An 18,034-nucleotide genomic window follows, 5' to 3' on the forward strand; every position below is an offset into this window, starting at 1 on the left:
GAACTGATGACCTGGCCAGACAGCTTTTGCAAGGTCAAGCTGGGCAAACTCCTCTACCCGGTTCCGGAGGGAACCCCGCTCCTGTGGTTTCCAGTAACCCTGTGCAGATTAATCTACCTGGAAACATGCCGCTGGCCCCACCCGAACGCTTTGCTGGGGACCCCAAACAATTCGCTGTATTCATGAATCAGTGTCGTTTGCACTTCCTATGTAGACCTGGGGCCTTCCCTAATGATCAGACCAAGGTAGCCTTTGTATTGTCATATCTCAGCGGCTGCGCTGCCGATTGGTCAGTTCCACTGGTTACTCAAGAGGACCCGATTCTCCGTGATTTTCAAAGGTTTCAAGCAAGCATGGAAAGGTTATTTGCTCGACACTCTCAGGGGCAGGCTCTGGATGACAAACTTCTATCCCTGCGACAGGGCAATCAGGACCTCCTATCCTATATTGCAACCTTTAATAGACTAATTGTGGAAACGGGATGGCCAGAGGATAAAAGAGTCACGTTGTTTTATCGAGGCCTTCGCGGAGAACTTAAAGATGTCTTGGCCCAAGTTGTAAATCCGCCCCAAGAATGCACAGAGTATATAGACTTAGTGGTCCAATTGGATCACAGACTTCAAAACAGAAAAGCAGATCGGTCCAGGTTTGAGACACGGGTGTTGGTCAAGACCCATGCTAATCCCAAGGGAGTTGATGTCTCTGAGCCTATGCAAATTGGAGGGGTTAAAGGACCCTTAACTCAAAAGGAACGTGAAAGGAGGTGGCAGTTAAAATTATGTCTTTATTGTGGGAATTCTGGACACTTTCTACGAGATTGCCCGGCAAAACCGCCCCGAAAGGCGGTAGGAGCCGCTGATAAAAACCATGAAGACTCTGTTTCGGGAAACGACTCCGCCCGACAAGTGTAGGGGTCCACTTGCCGAGCTTCAAAACTAACTCTCAGACCTCGCATTTCATTGTGCCAATGGTTCTCGTAGATCCAGAACAGCCTAAGCGGTTGCATGCAATAAAGGCATACATCGATAGTGGGGCTATTGGAAACTATGTGGATCGTGAATTGGTCTCTAGGATTAACCTCCCTCTCCGTCCTAAAACCAGCAAAGATGTCATCACCACAGTCGATGGAACTGAAATTGCCTCTGGACCGTTAACACATTCCACTACTGAGGTGACTTCTATTGGTCCCGACGGCCATCGGGAGGGTGTTGTGTTTGATGTAATCAAGGCTCCACAGTTTCAGGTTATTCTTGGAATCCCTTGGTTAGAGACACATAATCCTCGAATTGATTGGCGAGCTAAGAGAATAACCTTCCCGGATTGTACACAAACCTGCTACCCAGAAAACCTGAAGATTAATCTAGCATCTGTAACCTCTGCCTCCATGCAACTACCTCCGGAATACCAAGAACTTCAGGACGTCTTCCAAAATGAACAGGCCAACACGTTACCTCCTCACAGATCGTACGATTGCCAAATCGATCTGGTGCCCGGTGCACAACCCCCTTGTAGCAGGATTTATGCCCTTACCGAACCTGAGAATCTGCATTTGAGACAATATTTGGATCACTACCTAGCTAATGGTTTTATTCGCCCGTCAAAGTCCCCGGCATCCTCGGCTTTGTTCTTCGTGCCCAAAAAAGAAGGCGACCTTAGAACTTGTATCGATTACCGCGCATTGAACCAGATAACGGTTAAAAACCGTTATCCTCTGCCTCTGATCCCTGAACTCCTTCACCAGGTGAAGGACGCTTGCATATACACCAAGTTAGATCTCCGGGGGGCTTATCATCTGGTACGAGTTAAAGAAGGCGACGAATGGAAAACTGCCTTCCGTACTAAATACGGATTATTCGAGTACCAGGTGATGCCTTTCGGATTGTGTAACGCGCCGGCTGCCTTCCAATACTTCATGAATGATGTCCTTCGGGAACACATCGATTTTTGTGTTGTTGTATATATCGATGACATTCTGGTGTACTCCTCTTCGGAATCTGATCACAGAAAACACGTCAGGGCAGTACTTGAAAAACTGCGCCAACACAAACTATTTGCTAAATTGGAGAAATGTGTTTTCCATACCACAGAAGTCGAGTTTCTAGGTTTCATCCTGACACCCAAAGGAGTCCGAATGGACTCAAGAAAAGTGGATGCCATCCTCAAATGGCCATCACCTAGCTCTGTAAAAGGGGTTCAAAGCATGCTCGGCTTTGCCAATTTCTATCGCAGGTTTATCCCGGAATTTTCACGCGTGGTACAACCCATTACTGCACTCTTGAGGAAAAATAAACGTTTTGAATGGTCTGAAGAAGCCGAGCAGGCCTTTCAGGATTTAAAAGCTAAGTTTACCTCCGCACCTATATTGAAACACCCGTGTCCAGATCTCCCTTATGTCGTCGAGACTTACGCATCCAGCCTAGCCATGGGAGCTGTCCTGACCCAAAGAGATCCCGAAACCAACCAACTGCATCCCGTAGCATTTTGGTCCAGAAAATTCTCGGCACCCGAGGTTAATTATGCAATCACGGACAAAGAACTGTTAGCCATTAAGTCCGCTTTTAAAGCCTGGCGGCATTATCTGCTTGGCGCTCGACATACCATCACAGTGATCACTGATCACCGGAATTTACAGTATTTGAAAACCGCCAAGGCTCAGTCATCACGACAGCTCCGATGGGCTTTGTTTTTCGCTGAATTTGATTTCGTGATTACCTCTCGACCTGGCTGCAAGAATGGCAAAGCAGACGCCTTATCCCGAATTGGAATGGGAGAATCTGATACAAACTCAGAACCAGTACCAATAATTCCTGAACAGAGGATTCTAGGCATGACTTTGTTACAGACGCTTGAAGACATTCAAGCCAGAGTGAAACAACTCCTGGACCCTACAACCTTACAGGAATGGATACAAAAGGGATCAGACTTTACCATAGATAATGGTTTACCTTATTTCCAAGGACGCTTATTCCTGCCACATAAGGAATTACACAAACTAGTTATTTCCGGTTATCATGATACATTAATAGAGGGACACCCCGGTATTGCCAAGACAGAGGAAAAGGTGAAACGACAATTTTGGTGGCCCTCTTGGCGAAAAGATGTTAAATCTTTTGTGATGTCCTGTGATGTTTGCACCCAAAATAAAAGTCAAAAGAAAAGACCAGCCGGTCTCCTTCAACCTCTAGACATACCACCAGCACCCTGGCACACCCTATCAATGGATTTTATTACGGACCTGCCTCCTTGTTCGGGGTACAATACTATTCTGGTAATTGTGGATTTGTTTTCCAAAATGGCCCACTTGATTCCTTTGAAAGGTTTACCTTCAGCTTCTGTCCTAGCCAAAGAATTCCTCGAAAATATTGTTCGGCTACATGGATTCCCATCTATACTACTCTCTGACCGGGGAAGCCAATTCATTTCCCACTTCTGGCGCAAATGTTGTCAAATGGCGCAGATCGACGTAAGATTATCGACCAGTCACCACCCTCAGACCGATGGTCAGACCGAGAGGACAAATCGGACCCTTGAACAGTACTTACGGTGTATGTTATAGCAATCTGAAAGCAACTGGAAAGACATTCTTTGGATAGCCGAATACGCATATAATAATTCGGTACACTCTGGAACTGGCCACAGTCCTTTTTATACTTTGTTTGGGCATCACCCTTGAACCTCAAACCTTGACTCACCTCAGAACCTCGGAATGCCTGCAGTAGAACATCTGCATTCTACAATTACCCAAGTCTTCAAAGAGGCAACTACGCATTTACAACAAGCCAAGAGAAAATACAAGGAGAATGCTGATCTACATCGGAGTGAAGCACCTCCGTATCAGATTGGGGATCAAGTGTGGTTAGCTACCAGACATTTACCACTCAAAGGGCCTCGAACTTTTAACCCAAAATATCTGGGACCTTATTCTATTACGGCAATAATTAACCCAGTGGCTGTTAAACTTGATTTACCAGCTAGTATGCGAATTCACCCTGTTTTTCATGTGTCACTTCTGAAACCAGTGGTACCCGGAACCCGACTACTCAAACCTCCAGAACCTATTCTAATAGATGGGGAGCCCGAATTCGAAGTGAAGAACATTTTAGACTCAAAAATGTTTAGGTCAAAACTGCTCTACCTAATTGATTGGAAGGGGTACGGACCTCAGGAGAGGTCGTGGGAACCCAGCGACCATGTGCATGCACCTCGATTAGTCAGGAAATTCCACCGACTCTTCCCAAACAAACCAAAACCCCCAGAGGGAACAACCTTGGGAGGGGCCTTGGGGGGGAGTGCTGTCATGATGCCTGCTCCCGGGGAGCCGGTTCAAGCCCGGCGTCCCCGAAAGCAGACATCCAGTCCCCAAGGAAGGACCCAGCAACCCCATATAGGGGCCCTTTGGACAGTATCCTGGCACCTATGGCGCGAGGCTCATAAAAGACATCAGTCCTGGCGCCATAGGCGCCAGGCTCATTATGGGAATGCTTGGGTGCACTTACCTGATGCAGACCATGCTGCAGGATCCCGGCCTCCTTGAGGCCTGAAAGGAACTACTTTACCTGTGGGACTAATTTACCATCCGGGCATGGTCGGGGAAGGATACATACCTGATTGGAGGAAGGATACATACCTGGAACTTCTTCCAAGGCTATTTAAACCCCACCCGAACAGCCACACATGTTTCGCGTTGTTCTGCATCTAGCAGCTGGACACTCACCGTGTCTGCTCCTGCATCCTGACTTCTGCCACGCCTGCCAGCATCCTGGATCACCTGCAAAGGAAGAGAAGAAGAGAACAGAAGAAGGAAAAGTCCTTACCTGCTAAATCCGCATCCCGGAGACATCTCGCCGACAATCCTGAAAAGGAAGACTTTAATTTAAAAGCTCATCGCGTCGATCGCTGCAGCGCCGCATTCCACTCACCTTTACAGGGCGCCTCCATGTTCAGCAGCGATCATCCGGATTCGCAGACACGCCCCAGCGCCTAGGGAGAAAAAGACCAGAACAAAAGGTGAGAGAGCGAAGGGAATAAGGAAAGCTAAATCTCCATGTTAAGACTTACCTGTTGATTCATTCCCTCTTCATTTCGGGTCCGCGCCGCATCCTGGCATTTCTGGACCCCGGCCCCTAGGGGGAAAAAGAGACATCAGCATTAATGAGCGAATGAAAAGACATTACCAAAAAACGCTCATTAAAGACTTGCCTGATTTCTACAAGGGTTTCACCTCTCATCTTGGGTCGGTGCCTGTTCCCCGGCATTCCGTAGCCCGGCCCCTATGGGGAAAAAGACACTAGCATTAGTACATTAATGCATGGACCAAAGGGGAACCTCTTATCAAAAAACTTACCTGGAAGCCAAGCAAGTTTGGTTCTCACCAATCCGAAAATCCAGTGAAGTAACTGGATACCAACGCGCCCCTGCATCAGAAGCAGGATGGAGAGCTCGTCCATACAGACCCTAAGGTGAGACGCTATGAGAAATCACAGAAGGGTTTCAAGGAGGGTGAGAGGGGAAAGTGGGAGGCCGATTGCGTTACCCCGCAGACAGTTAATCCCCTATTTTCGCCTACAGAAGGATACTTCTGCGAGCCAGACAAGCCAGATTTGGGGGCCCTGTCCAGTCGGTCTTCCGAACCCTGCGCATCACCTTAGAAGAGGTCACAGCAGCGCAAACCAGGCCAGCGCCTCCGTGGGAGTCAGGTGAGAGTAACAGATCAAGAAAGTGTGGGCAGACCCCCAGCGACTGGTTTGCTGTGGTGGGTTCATAGTCATAACATTGAGAAAAAAAAGTCGAAAGTCATAGTATCGAGAAAAAAAACTTTGAAAAACAAAAAGTCAAATTATTTTTTTTAATACGTTTTGTATTCGAAATGGGGGGGTTCCCCTCCCAACCCCCTTTTTTTAACCTTTTTTTTTATATACGAGAGCCAAAAAATAAATATAAATTTAAAAAAAATAATTTGACTTTTTTTTCGACGTTTTTTTCTCGATTTTTTTGTCTTTCGACATTTTCTTTCGATATTTTGATTGCACACCGCTGTGGTGATTGGGGACCTGTGGGCCGAGCGATGGGGCCTCATTGCGACCTACGCCCCTCCCACCCTCACAAAGGAACTCCTAGCTGAGCTACAGGGAATATTGCTAGAAGAACACACAGATCTGTGGGCGCTAGGGGGGAACTTTAATGAAGTTATGGAGGTTGCTATTGATAGATCACACAGGGGTCATGGGATCTGGGGTACTCCGACTGCTCTATATACCTTTGTTGAAGCAACGGGGTTATCTGATGCCTGGAGGACACTACATACTACAGACATCGGGTTCTCATTTTATTCCAATGCACACATGACATTCTCAAGAATCTACCAATTTTTCATCCCTAAGAAGTTTTTTGGCGAGAGGAATCTCAGATCACTCCCCCTTACTTATATCTCTAAAAAAGGCAGGCCATAAACCGGATGCCACCTGGCGTCTGAACACATATTACTTGGGACTGCCCGAGATTGCTGAAGGGCTCGAGAGTAAGACCACGGAATACTTCGACATAAACGAGGGCTCTGTGGACTGTCCGATCATGTTGTGGGAGGTATATAAATCTGTCCTCCGAGGGGAAGCCAGAAGGTTGTAGACGCAGAGAGACAGGTGTCTGAGTGTGAAGAACAACTCCTGTTGATGGGAAAGTGAGCCTCACAAGAGGCCTTACTAACGGCATAAGAGGCTTTACGCAACATAGCCCTAGACGATGCTCTGACGGCTCACTGGTCGGTCCGGAGCCAAATCTATGAGAGTGGGGATACGGCAGGTAAGACTCTGGCTTGGCTAGAAAGGCACAAGCAAAGTAAAGGGCATGTACGGGCTATCCAGTCGCCCGACGGAGAACGATTGACGGAAGACTCCGACATTGCAGAGGCTTTCGCCACCTACTATGAACAACTTTACTCCCCACCTGTGGAGAGATCTGCGCCCACCCACTCCACTTTTCTGGACTGGATAGAGATCCCACCACTATCTACACAACAGACTGAGCAAGTGGACTCAGAGATAACTGAGAATGAGATGCAGGATGCCCCAGCTCAGCTTCAAACCGGGAAGACCCCAGGACCTAACAGTTTTCCAGTAGAAACCTGGAAGCGATTAGGCGGCTCATTAATGGGACATATGCACCGCATGCTCCTTCGGAGCCAGGAACTGGGCACACTCCCCCTAGACCTCAGAAGAACATGCATAGTGGTTATCCCTAAACCAGGCAAGCCCCCGGAATGCTGTGCCTCATATAGACCCATGTCACTGATCAACGGAGAGGCAAAAATTCTCACACAAGTACTTGCCAATAGATTACTTGGGGTGATTGAATCCCTTCTCCACCCAGACCAGTTCGTATTCATGCCCAACAAGTCCACCCGCACGAACCTACACAGAATCCAATTTGCCCTTGACCGGGCCCAGACAGTCCACCCGCATGAACCTACACAGAATCCAATTTGCCCTTGACCGGGCCCAGACGCTATTGCAACCGTTGGGTCTGCTCGCGGTCCATTTTGAAAAAAAAGCTTTCGATTAGGTCGGGTGGGAAGCCCTATGGGATATTATGAGGCAAATTAATTTTGGACAGGAGTTCATCTCCTGGGTCAAGCTCCTCTATGCATCTCCAGAAGCAACAGTGAGAGTGAACGGCAGATTGTCCAGGCTATTTCCACTCGGCCGCGGACAAGGCAAGGTTGCCCCTTTTCCCCCCTGCTATTCCTGCTTGCAATTGAACCACTCGCAATCAGACTTAGAACGGACACAAAGTGGTCCGGATTTGCAATGCATGGCCGGGAGGGGGAGAGGATCGACTCTCCTTATATGCAGACAATCTCCTCATATACCTCGGGGATCCCATGATCTTCTCAACGATTGTGTCCCAAACCCTCAGGGAATACCAAAGCTTTGCTGGCCTAAAGGTGAACGAACAAAAAAAACTGTGTATTTTCCGATCCAAAGAGGAGACGCTGCGATCCCCGAGCCTTGCCCATACCTCCATTTTGGGATTCACATATCTGGATATATGTATTGGTCCGAGCCTGGACAACTTCCTTCAGCTTAACTTGAAACCTGTACTAGATAGATTCCGCAGTGATTTTTCTCTCCCACTATCACTAATAGGCAGGGCAGCGTTGTTTAAGATGTTGACACTTCCTCAACTCCTATTCGTCTTACAGAATGCCCACTCCCCATCCCCCTCGAAACCTTTACACTAATAGACAGGAACCTATGCACCTTGTTGTGGGGAGGGAAACAGCCCAGGATCGCTTTAGCAACACTCCAGCGCTCAGTATGGGAGAGAGGCATCGGGTTGCTGTGTATCCACACCTACTACTTGGCGGGACACACGGGGGTGGTAAACGAATGACTGTACGGCGATGCCACACTTCCACACATCCGCACAGAGATAGCAGATATGCACCCCATCTCACCCCTCCAGGCCCTATACGCTGACATTACAAGTGTGTCTGATATACCAAGAATGTCACTCCATGTTCGGCATGCCTGAAAGGAGTCACATAAACTCATTGGCTGGGGTAAAAGGGCAACACTAGCCCAACCCTTATGGCATAACACGCACCTCCCAGAAATACAAAGAATGGGCTGCTTTGGGTATTGGGAAAAATGAGGAATATGCACACTGGCACACATTATTCAAGAGGGGGGCTTACTAGAGTTTGAAATCCTGAATGAAAAATGTGGGTTGCAGTCCATCGACCGATTTAGACATGCACAGCTTGCTCACGCCTTGCAAGCTCAGTTCCCAGACATAACTGCTGTACCCTCCCTGTTCCCCCCTGTCACCCCCAGCGACTGGTTTGCTGTGGTGTGTTCATAGTCATAACATTGAGAAAAAAAAGTCGAAAGTCATAGTATCGAGAAAAAAAACTTTGAAAAACAAAAAGTCAAATTATTTTTTTTAATACGTTTTGTATTCGAAATGGGGGGGTTCCCCTCCCAACCCCCCTTTTTTTAACCTTTTTTTTTATATACGAGAGCCAAAAAATAAATATAAATAAAAAAATAATAATTTGACTTTTTTTTCGACGTTTTTTTCTCGATTTTTTTGTCTTTCGACATTTTCTTTCGATATTTTGATTGCACACCGCTGTGGTGATTGGGGACCTGTGGGCCGAGCGATGGGGCCTCATTGCGACCTACGCCCGTCCGACCCTCACAAAGGAACTCCTAGCTGAGCTACAGGGAATATTGCTAGAAGAACACACAGATCTGTGGGCGCTAGGGGGGAACTTTAATGAAGTTATGGAGGTTGCTATTGATAGATCACACAGGGGTCATGGGATCTGGGGTACTCCGACTGCTCTATATACCTTTGTTGAAGCAACGGGGTTATCTGATGCCTGGAGGACACTACATACTACAGACATCGGGTTCTCGTTTTATTCCAATGCACACATGACATTCTCAAGAATCTACCAATTTTTCATCCCTAAGAAGTTTTTTGGCGAGAGGAATCTCAGATCACTCCCCCTTACTTATATCTCTAAAAAAGGCAGGCCATAAACCGGATGCCACCTGGCGTCTGAACACATATTACTTGGGACTGCCCGAGATTGCTGAAGGGCTCGAGAGTAAGACCATGGAATACTTCGACATAAACGAGGGCTCTGTGGACTGTCCGATCATGTTGTGGGAGGTATATAAATCTGTCCTCCGAGGGGAAGCCAGAAGGTTGTAGACGCAGAGAGACAGGTGTCTGAGTGTGAAGAACAACTCCTGTTGATGGGAAAGTGAGCCTCACAAGAGGCCTTACTAATGGCATAAGAGGCTTTACGCAACATAGCCCTAGACGATGCTCTGACGGCTCACTGGTCGGTCTGGAGCCAAATCTATGAGAGTGGGGATACGGCAGGTAAGACTCTGGCTTGGCTAGAAAGGCACAAGCAAAGTAAAGGGCATGTACGGGCTATCCAGTCGCCCGACGGAGAACGATTGACGGAAGACTCCGACATTGCAGAGGCTTTCGCCACCTACTATGAACAACTTTACTCCCCACCTGTGGAGAGATCTGCGCCCACCCACTCCACTTTTCTGGACTGGATAGAGATCCCACCACTATCTACACAACAGACTGAGCAAGTGGACTCAGAGATAACTGAGAATGAGATGCAGGATGCCCCAGCTCAGCTTCAAACCGGGAAGACCCCAGGACCTAACAGTTTTCCAGTAGAAACCTGGAAGCGATTAGGCGGCTCATTAATGGGACATATGCACCGCATGCTCCTTCGGAGCCAGGAACTGGGCACACTCCCCCTAGACCTCAGAAGAACATGCATAGTGGTTATCCCTAAACCGGGCAAGCCCCCGGAATGCTGTGCCTCATATAGACCCATGTCACTGATCAACGGAGAGGCAAAAATTCTCACACAAGTACTTGCCAATAGATTACTTGGGGTGATTGAATCCCTTCTCCACCCAGACCAGTTTGTATTCATGCCCAACAAGTCCACCCGCACGAACCTACACAGAATCCAATTTGCCCTTGACCGGGCCCAGACAGTCCACCCGCATGAACCTACACAGAATCCAATTTGCCCTTGACCGGGCCCAGACGCTATTGCAACCGTTGGGTCTGCTCGCGGTCCATTTTGAAAAAAAAGCTTTCGATTCGGTCGGGTGGGAAGCCCTATGGGATATTATGAGGCAAATTAATTTTGGACAGGAGTTCATCTCCTGGGTCAAGCTCCTCTATGCATCTCCAGAAGCAACAGTGAGAGTGAACGGCAGATTGTCCAGGCTATTTCCACTCGGCCGCGGACCAGGCAAGGTTGCCCCTTTTCCCCCCTGCTATTCCTGCTTGCAATTGAACCACTCGCAATCAGACTTAGAACGGACACAAAGTGGTCCGGATTTGCAATGCATGGCCGGGAGGGGGAGAGGATCGACTCTCCTTATATGGAGACAATCTCCTCATATACCTCGGGGATCCCATGATCTTCTCAACGATTGTGTCCCAAACCCTCAGGGAATACCAAAGCTTTGCTGGCCTAAAGGTGAACGAACAAAAAAAACTGTGTATTTTCCGATCCAAAGAGGAGACGCTGCGATCCCCGAGCCTTGCCCATACCTCCATTTTGGGATTCACATATCTGGATATATGTATTGGTCCAAGCCTGGACAACTTCCTTCAGCTTAACTTGAAACCTGTACTAGATAGATTCCACAGTGATTTTTCTCCCCACTATCACTAATAGGCAGGGCAGCGTTGTTTAAGATGTTGACACTTCCTCAACTCCTATTCGTCTTACAGAATGCCCACTCCCCATCCCCCTCGAAACCTTTACACTAATAGACAGGAACCTATGCACCTTGTTGTGGGGAGGGAAACAGCCCAGGATCGCTTTAGCAACACTCCAGCGCTCAGTATGGGAGAGAGGCATCGGGTTGCTGTGTATCCACACCTACTACTTGGCGGGACACACGGGGGTGGTAAACGAATGACTGTACGGCGATGCCACACTTCCACACATCCGCACAGAGATAGCAGATATGCACCCCATCTCACCCCTCCAGGCCCTATACGCTGACATTACAAGTGTGTTCGATATACCAAGAATGTCACTCCATGTTCGGCATGCCTGAAAGGAGTCACATAAACTCATTGGCTGGGGTAAAAGGGCAACACTAGCCCAACCCTTATGGCATAACACGCACCTCCCAGAAATACAAAGAATGGGCTGCTTTGGGTATTGGGAAAAATGAGGAATATGCACACTGGCACACATTATTCAAGAGGGGGGCTTACTAGAGTTTGAAATCCTGAATGAAAAATGTGGGTTGCAGTCCATCGACCGATTTAGACATGCACAGCTTGCTCACGCCTTGCAAGCTCAGTTCCCAGACATAACTGCTGTACCCTCCCTGTTCCCCCCTCGAAACCAATGTTCTCCCGGACCGAATCCCCTCCAAGGTCATCTCCATGATTTACCAAGCTCTTAACGCCTTCGGAAACAAGGAACTCACCAGGTTGAAAGAAAAATGGGAAAAGGTCCTGGGCAGGCTGGAATCGGAGGACTGGGTAGATGCAATTATGTTTCCCAGGGACATAGGTGTTGACGCTAAGCTAAGGCTGATACAACTCCAAATACTCCATCGCCCCTACTACCCCCGGACAGCTCTCGCCAAATGGGGGGACAATGGGGATGAGACCTGTCTCCGATGTAAGCGCAAAAGGGCACCTTCTTCCACATGATTTGGGACTGTGCTGTGGTGCAACTCTTCTGGGGGGAATGTACTAATAAGATCTCTAACGTAATGGGATCCCCAGTCCCACAGGACCCTAAAATGATACTACTGGGGATTTGGGGCGAGGTGGACTTCAACAAATTCGAAGAAACATTCCTAGCGGTTGCACTGAGGGCAGGGAATAGACTGGTTGCTGCAACCTGGAACTCAGCTGAGACTATATGCCTGAACCGATGGATCAACAAAGTGAGTAGATGCGCATCAATGGAACGCTGCATCTACAATGAGAGAGGCTGCCCTCGAAAATGTCAGAAAATATGGGGGAAATGACTAGATGTGTACTGAGGTCAGACTCCTTCCCCCTCCCTTCCCCCCCATACCCGCCCTGGTGCATATTAGACCTCGACCTGCCAAAATGCCTCAGATTTTCTATGATATGCTCGACATACCTTCTGACCCTGCTGCCTCTTGTTTGTTTGGTGATATTATTATCGTTATTTCTGCACTCAAATACTAGTGCTCATATGGTTTGTATTGCTATGCAAAATTAATAAACAGTGTTTAAAAAAAAAGAAGTAGCAAAAAAAAGAAATGGCCATGCCATGATTTGCACCTTCCCCAGCGTCTGTTCTAAATAGGCACGGGGGATCACCCTCATTTCTGGGCGTTTAAAAGCGCACCCCATTTGGGAATTCGAGAAACGGTTTATGCGCAAAGGGGAGAAAAAGGGAATCTCAATGAGTGCATCTACGACTTGGGAATTGGCTGCTACTTTGTTTGAGAATTTGGGCCTACAAAGGAAAGAAAACAGGGCTGGATGGCCTTCTGACGCATGGTCATGGGAAGCTCGAGAGCTCTGGTTCTTCATTCACTCATTCACCTACCTGTCTTCCATGCGTCAGGTCCTTGCAGGTCTGTCGTCTTCATTGCCCAAGTCGCGAAGGCCAAAAAGACCAGACACATGTCTCCCTGACCAATGACAAGCCGCTTTCGGTTCTGGCCTAGGAAAGGAATAGAGAAGCTAAGAATCAGCGACCAGAAAGCATCTTGCCTTTTCTCTCTCCCCCACTTCATGTGTACCCCTGAAACGTTACTGATCCTGATAACAAAATGACTTCCAAAACACTTCTGTGTGCCGTCCAAGACGCGGTTTAGGTCACAGTGTGCACTGAAAACAAAACATACTTACTGCTCATTAATAATTGGTCTGTTGAGGAGGTATTGTGTGTGTAGGATCTACCACTCTCCTTTATACTCTTCCAAGGATTGGATTCCTAATACTTCCAGGTGGCCTTTAGCCAGTCATGGACAAAACACCAGGTGGCATGCATCACTTCTGGTCTTTATTACATCTGGGGCATTTGCTGTTAAGAGCATTTACATCCGGGTAACGCACATCACTTCTCTTCTTAATTACTTTTACGTAAAGTTTGGTGTCACTTCCTTGCAAAGACCTTTTTTTATTTATTTATTTTAAAACTGAATTTAGCACCTCCTTGCGTAGTGGAGTGCTGTACAATAAACATTTCATGTTGCAAGTCCGGGGCACCAGAGGTCCAGGGATGTATATCTGTTTCTAAACCATCAATCAACCCCACACCTCTAGTACACCAGAAGGGATCGAAACAGATTTGAAACACAAGTAAATTATAAACCTCCTTTTCAAATTTTGGTAACGTGGACGGAACGGCAGGCTTATCTCCACAAGGTCATGGATCGTTGGCTAGTTGCAACACCGCGAAAATACAATTATTCCAAAATAATAAAAAGGGACTGTCCAGTCAAGGTTGTATACCAATATCTACTTTATTATTATTACAACAGACAGTTATAGCACACTGCAAAATACAACCCACCCTGCAAAGGAACACAGAGGACAGACAGTTTCACAAAGGAAAGGTATGCCAGAGTGCATACTGACAGGAGGGTAGTCGGTAAAGCAATTAGTCCTGACAGTTCAAGGTTATTTAGTTTCAGCACCAAGGGAGCAAGGGGTCGTAAATGTCACTAGGGGCCTTTGGCGAAGGACCAGGGGGAGAAAACCACAATGTACCTGGTGCTTGAGAGGATCTTGATGCTCGACATCATACAGTCAGTTCCAGGACGCTTTGCAGTTCCTGCAACAGAGTTGAAGATTGGAGACAGCTGGGGGTATCAGGCGGCAGGCAGTTCGGCAAGCAAGGCTGGATGGACGGATGCAGACTGGCCTACACGGCAGCTCAGGATCACAAATCGTTGTCTCTGTGCTGGTTGGTGGATCTGGAACACTGGTCGTGGTGTCTCGGACAGCTTTAGTGACTGCACCGTGACAACAGTCACTGGTGCAGCCGGTCGTAGGTCGAGGGCTCGACTACCTCGAAAATGTCCTTAAAAGATGTATGCGGGTTGATGTTTGTTGTGGCACTCCTCCTAGCTTCTTCGCAGGGCCTGTGTCGTCCTTTAAGGCGGAGGGCCCAAAGCTGAGGAGAGTGTCTGCAGGCATCAGCCTTGTCCTTTGTTCAGAGACTCTCTGGCACTTTCCACCTAGGAAGCTTGCTGGCAGAACCTAGCAGGGCACGCTGTGTGCCGGCTGGGGACAAGTTCCGGAGCTGCTGGGTGGGTCCTCTGAGTCTGGTATCTACCCCTGTTCGCTGGGAGATGTTAAGGGGAGGGATCTTGCGTCCCTGTTGGAAATCCTGGCCTTCCTTCACTGGCGGAAGCTGTACAGCAGACTGTACCTTCAGCCTGATTAGTCCTTCTTTTTTACTTTTTTTGAAGTCATCAGGTGATCTGGTAAGTGAGGGGCTGAGCCCTCTTTTAAAGCCGAATGGGCCCCAGTGATTGGTGAAGGCTAAGCCTACCTTAATGTACCAATCCTGGGTCCCCACTAACAATCTTCTGTTATGCACTGCAACAGGAAAAGTAAGGGGTGACAACATGTACCACTAAGTCCCGCCCATCTTCCTGTCTGTTGTGGATCAAAGTATCTCTCTGGTGAATTGAGCTCTCTGTGTTATCTGTCCAGCTCCTTAACAAGTAGAGCAGATGGCTCTTCACTATAAGGCAGAGGTAGTCTTGACAAGTGTAGGCAATTAGAATAACAGCAGACTCTCTTACCTTGTCTTCGAATACAGTGCGGATGTTAGGGAAATACCTGAATCCCCTTCTCCCAGCCTAATGAAACGGGCGTGGAGTTGAGGTGTCAGGGAAACCCTTGGTCGGGGAAAAAACCCTGGTAGCCGGGGATCGTTGGGGGTACAGGAGATGGCTGTCGAGGCTAGCGAGCGTCGAGAGACAGCAACAGGAAGTGTTAATGAATCAAGGATGTCAGTGTCCGTGTTTACGCCTCCGACTGTTGATACAAACAAGAAAGGTAAGTGCTCCGAATTTACCAATAAGAGAGACTCAGAAGCAGGGAAGAATGGAGACCGTACCTTGGGAGGAGTTCTAAGGGACTTTAGGTGTTGGTAACAAGGGTTGCGGGTGCTAGGCCACATGCTAAGAGGTAATCAGAACACCAATGTTCGTTCTAAGGATATACGAGGAAAAGGTAAGAACAGAATAGCTCAGCTTATCTACAAATGTGGTATGTATCTGTAGCATACCTACCCTAGAATGAGAAGTGTTAGAATTACTTCCGCGAGAAGACGTAACTTCAGTGGTTGAAGAGGAGTCTGGGTACTGTAGTCCCAGATTGGGAATGAATCTGCCTTTGCTAATATAGAAAGAGAAAAAAGGGGTTTATCGGCGGATACAATGAGAGTGAAAAGTCGGGGTATGGTGGACTACTTACTAGAAGGCAAAAGACGAAATGACTACATCTGAGGCGGGAACCGGGAAAGACTGGTCTGGGAATTTGTCCACGGGAAAGCTGCTAGGGAAATGAGATAGAGATTAGAAAGCAAGAGGGAGGAAGAGGTTTTGCAGAGCAATCAGGGATTTCTAGAAGGATCCCAGTTACTCACGGAGCGTGGCTCACGATAGTTGTAGCAACGCGCTGTTCCTGTGGGTGTTGATACCGGAAATACTCTTCTCTGCTGACTGGGAGGAGTCACAGCCTCTCAATGAGGTCGAAGAACTGAACCAGCGCACGAAGGAAGTGGCACCATCTTGGAAGGATAACTTCGTACCCCTTGTACATAATGCCAACGGCGCCAGACAGACCAGTTCCGCACTGTACCCATGACACTCTGTGACTCCTGATCAAAGTGCAAGTCTCCATTGAAGTTTGTGGTGAGAACAGACTTTCTGTCTTCATCAAATCACATACTTCTTCCCTCTGAAAGGGGGTTCCCTGCAGAGGTTGCCTACTGTAAACAGTTGTCCCAGACATGACATTCACTGCCCTTCATACAGAGGGATGCAAGCTAGCTTCAAGTTGACACATTGAATTTCAAAGAGGTGTTAGTTTCCTGTCGCTTGTGTTAGTTCTGTGACCAGGCCTCTTCGCAGGCCTGCTTTCATTTAACTCTCATCCGTATGCACTGCCACACACAGAACTCCTACAACAGAACAGGGCAGATCCATGGAGCCTTTGATATTTAATTAGGCTGGCCATGACAATACGAAGGTGTTGCCTTCTCCTTCCAGAGATGCTTTGATATACCCATGGCTGTCACATTCCAGTCAGCTAAATGTGACAGGGAGGACTTTGCCTGTAGGCTGTGTCCCCTCGGAGTACTCTTGACTATGTGTTTGTTGTGCGTCAAGAATAGGAAAATGTCTGCGGATTAGCCCCACACATTTTCTGAGGTTGATCTCCCATCATTCTATTTCTTTCAAAATTTCAAAAAAGTCCAGGCGAGGGCACACTCCCTGTGTGGATGGTCGAATTCCTCACATGCCCCCCAGTCTCAACATGTGAACCACCACCCTACTGAGGGTTGGGTTCATCACCAAGGCAAAAGTACCAGCTGAGGCCATCTGCATTTCCATGCTAGGAGCCTGGCTTGTGCTGGGTGTCCATATCTAATCCCTGTAGAGATATGGCCCAAAGCAAAAGCTTAGCGTTCTCCCCTTGCAAGGCCATTAACCATCGCATAGGCCGGTGGTTTGTCTGGATCATAAAGTGAGACCCAAAGATGCAGGGTTTCATCTTCTTTATGGCAGACATGACTGTATATGCCTCTTTTTCTACAACAGCCCAATTCCTTTCCCTTTTTCTCAAACGCCTACTAATATAGGCAACAGGTTGCTGTACCCCTTCAGAGTTCAGCTGCGTTAACACTGCTCCAATCCCAAAATCACAGGTGTCTGTCTGGATAGTGAACTCCTGACTACAGCCTGGCACTTTCAGAACTGGGGCCCTTCACAATCCATCCTTCAAATCCTGAAAGGAGGTTTGACAGGCGGGTGCCCAGGTTACCTTCTTCAGCATTTTCTTGGAGTATACATCATTCATGAGCATGGCAATGGTCCCATACCCACTGATGAACGACCGGTAATACCTGGTGAGACCTAAAAAGGCTCTGACCTGCGTCTGTGTGGTTGGGATGTTCCAATCCTTCTCAGCTTGTACCTTTGCTTCGAGAGGTTGTTTCTTTCCACCATCAAGCAGGTGTCCTAGGTAAGTCACTGTTCCCTGCGCTATCGGGCTCTTTGTGGCCTTGATAGTCAGACCTGCATTCTGCAGTATCTGAAGCACTTGTTTAAGCTGGGATAAGACACTAAAGCTTTCCAGCCTGATAAAACCTGGTAAAACATCGATAAGAAGTGGCAGGGGAATTCTTCAATCCGAAGGACATCACAGTGAACTGATCATTTCCTTCCTGGGTTCTGAATGCTGACCTCTCTCGCTCAATCTGTCAAGCGGACCTGCCAATAACCTA

General features: G+C 47.9%; 1 long non-coding RNA gene across 1 annotated transcript in view; it reads right to left on the minus strand.

The window, feature by feature from the left end:
- The window catches only part of LOC138472078 (uncharacterized), a 37,889-nt gene extending 24,665 nt beyond the window's left edge, over positions 1-13,224 (minus strand). The window contains exon 1 of the long non-coding RNA XR_011268556.1: positions 13,112-13,224. This is a non-coding gene — a long non-coding RNA (uncharacterized lncRNA). The remainder of the gene's footprint in view (positions 1-13,111) is intronic.
- Positions 13,225-18,034: the final 4,810 nt, after the last annotated feature.

This window comes from Ambystoma mexicanum, chromosome 8 (genome assembly GCF_040938575.1).
Source record: "Ambystoma mexicanum isolate Mex_15411 chromosome 8, UKY_AmexF1_1, whole genome shotgun sequence".
NCBI classification, from domain to species: domain Eukaryota; kingdom Metazoa; phylum Chordata; class Amphibia; order Caudata; family Ambystomatidae; genus Ambystoma; species Ambystoma mexicanum.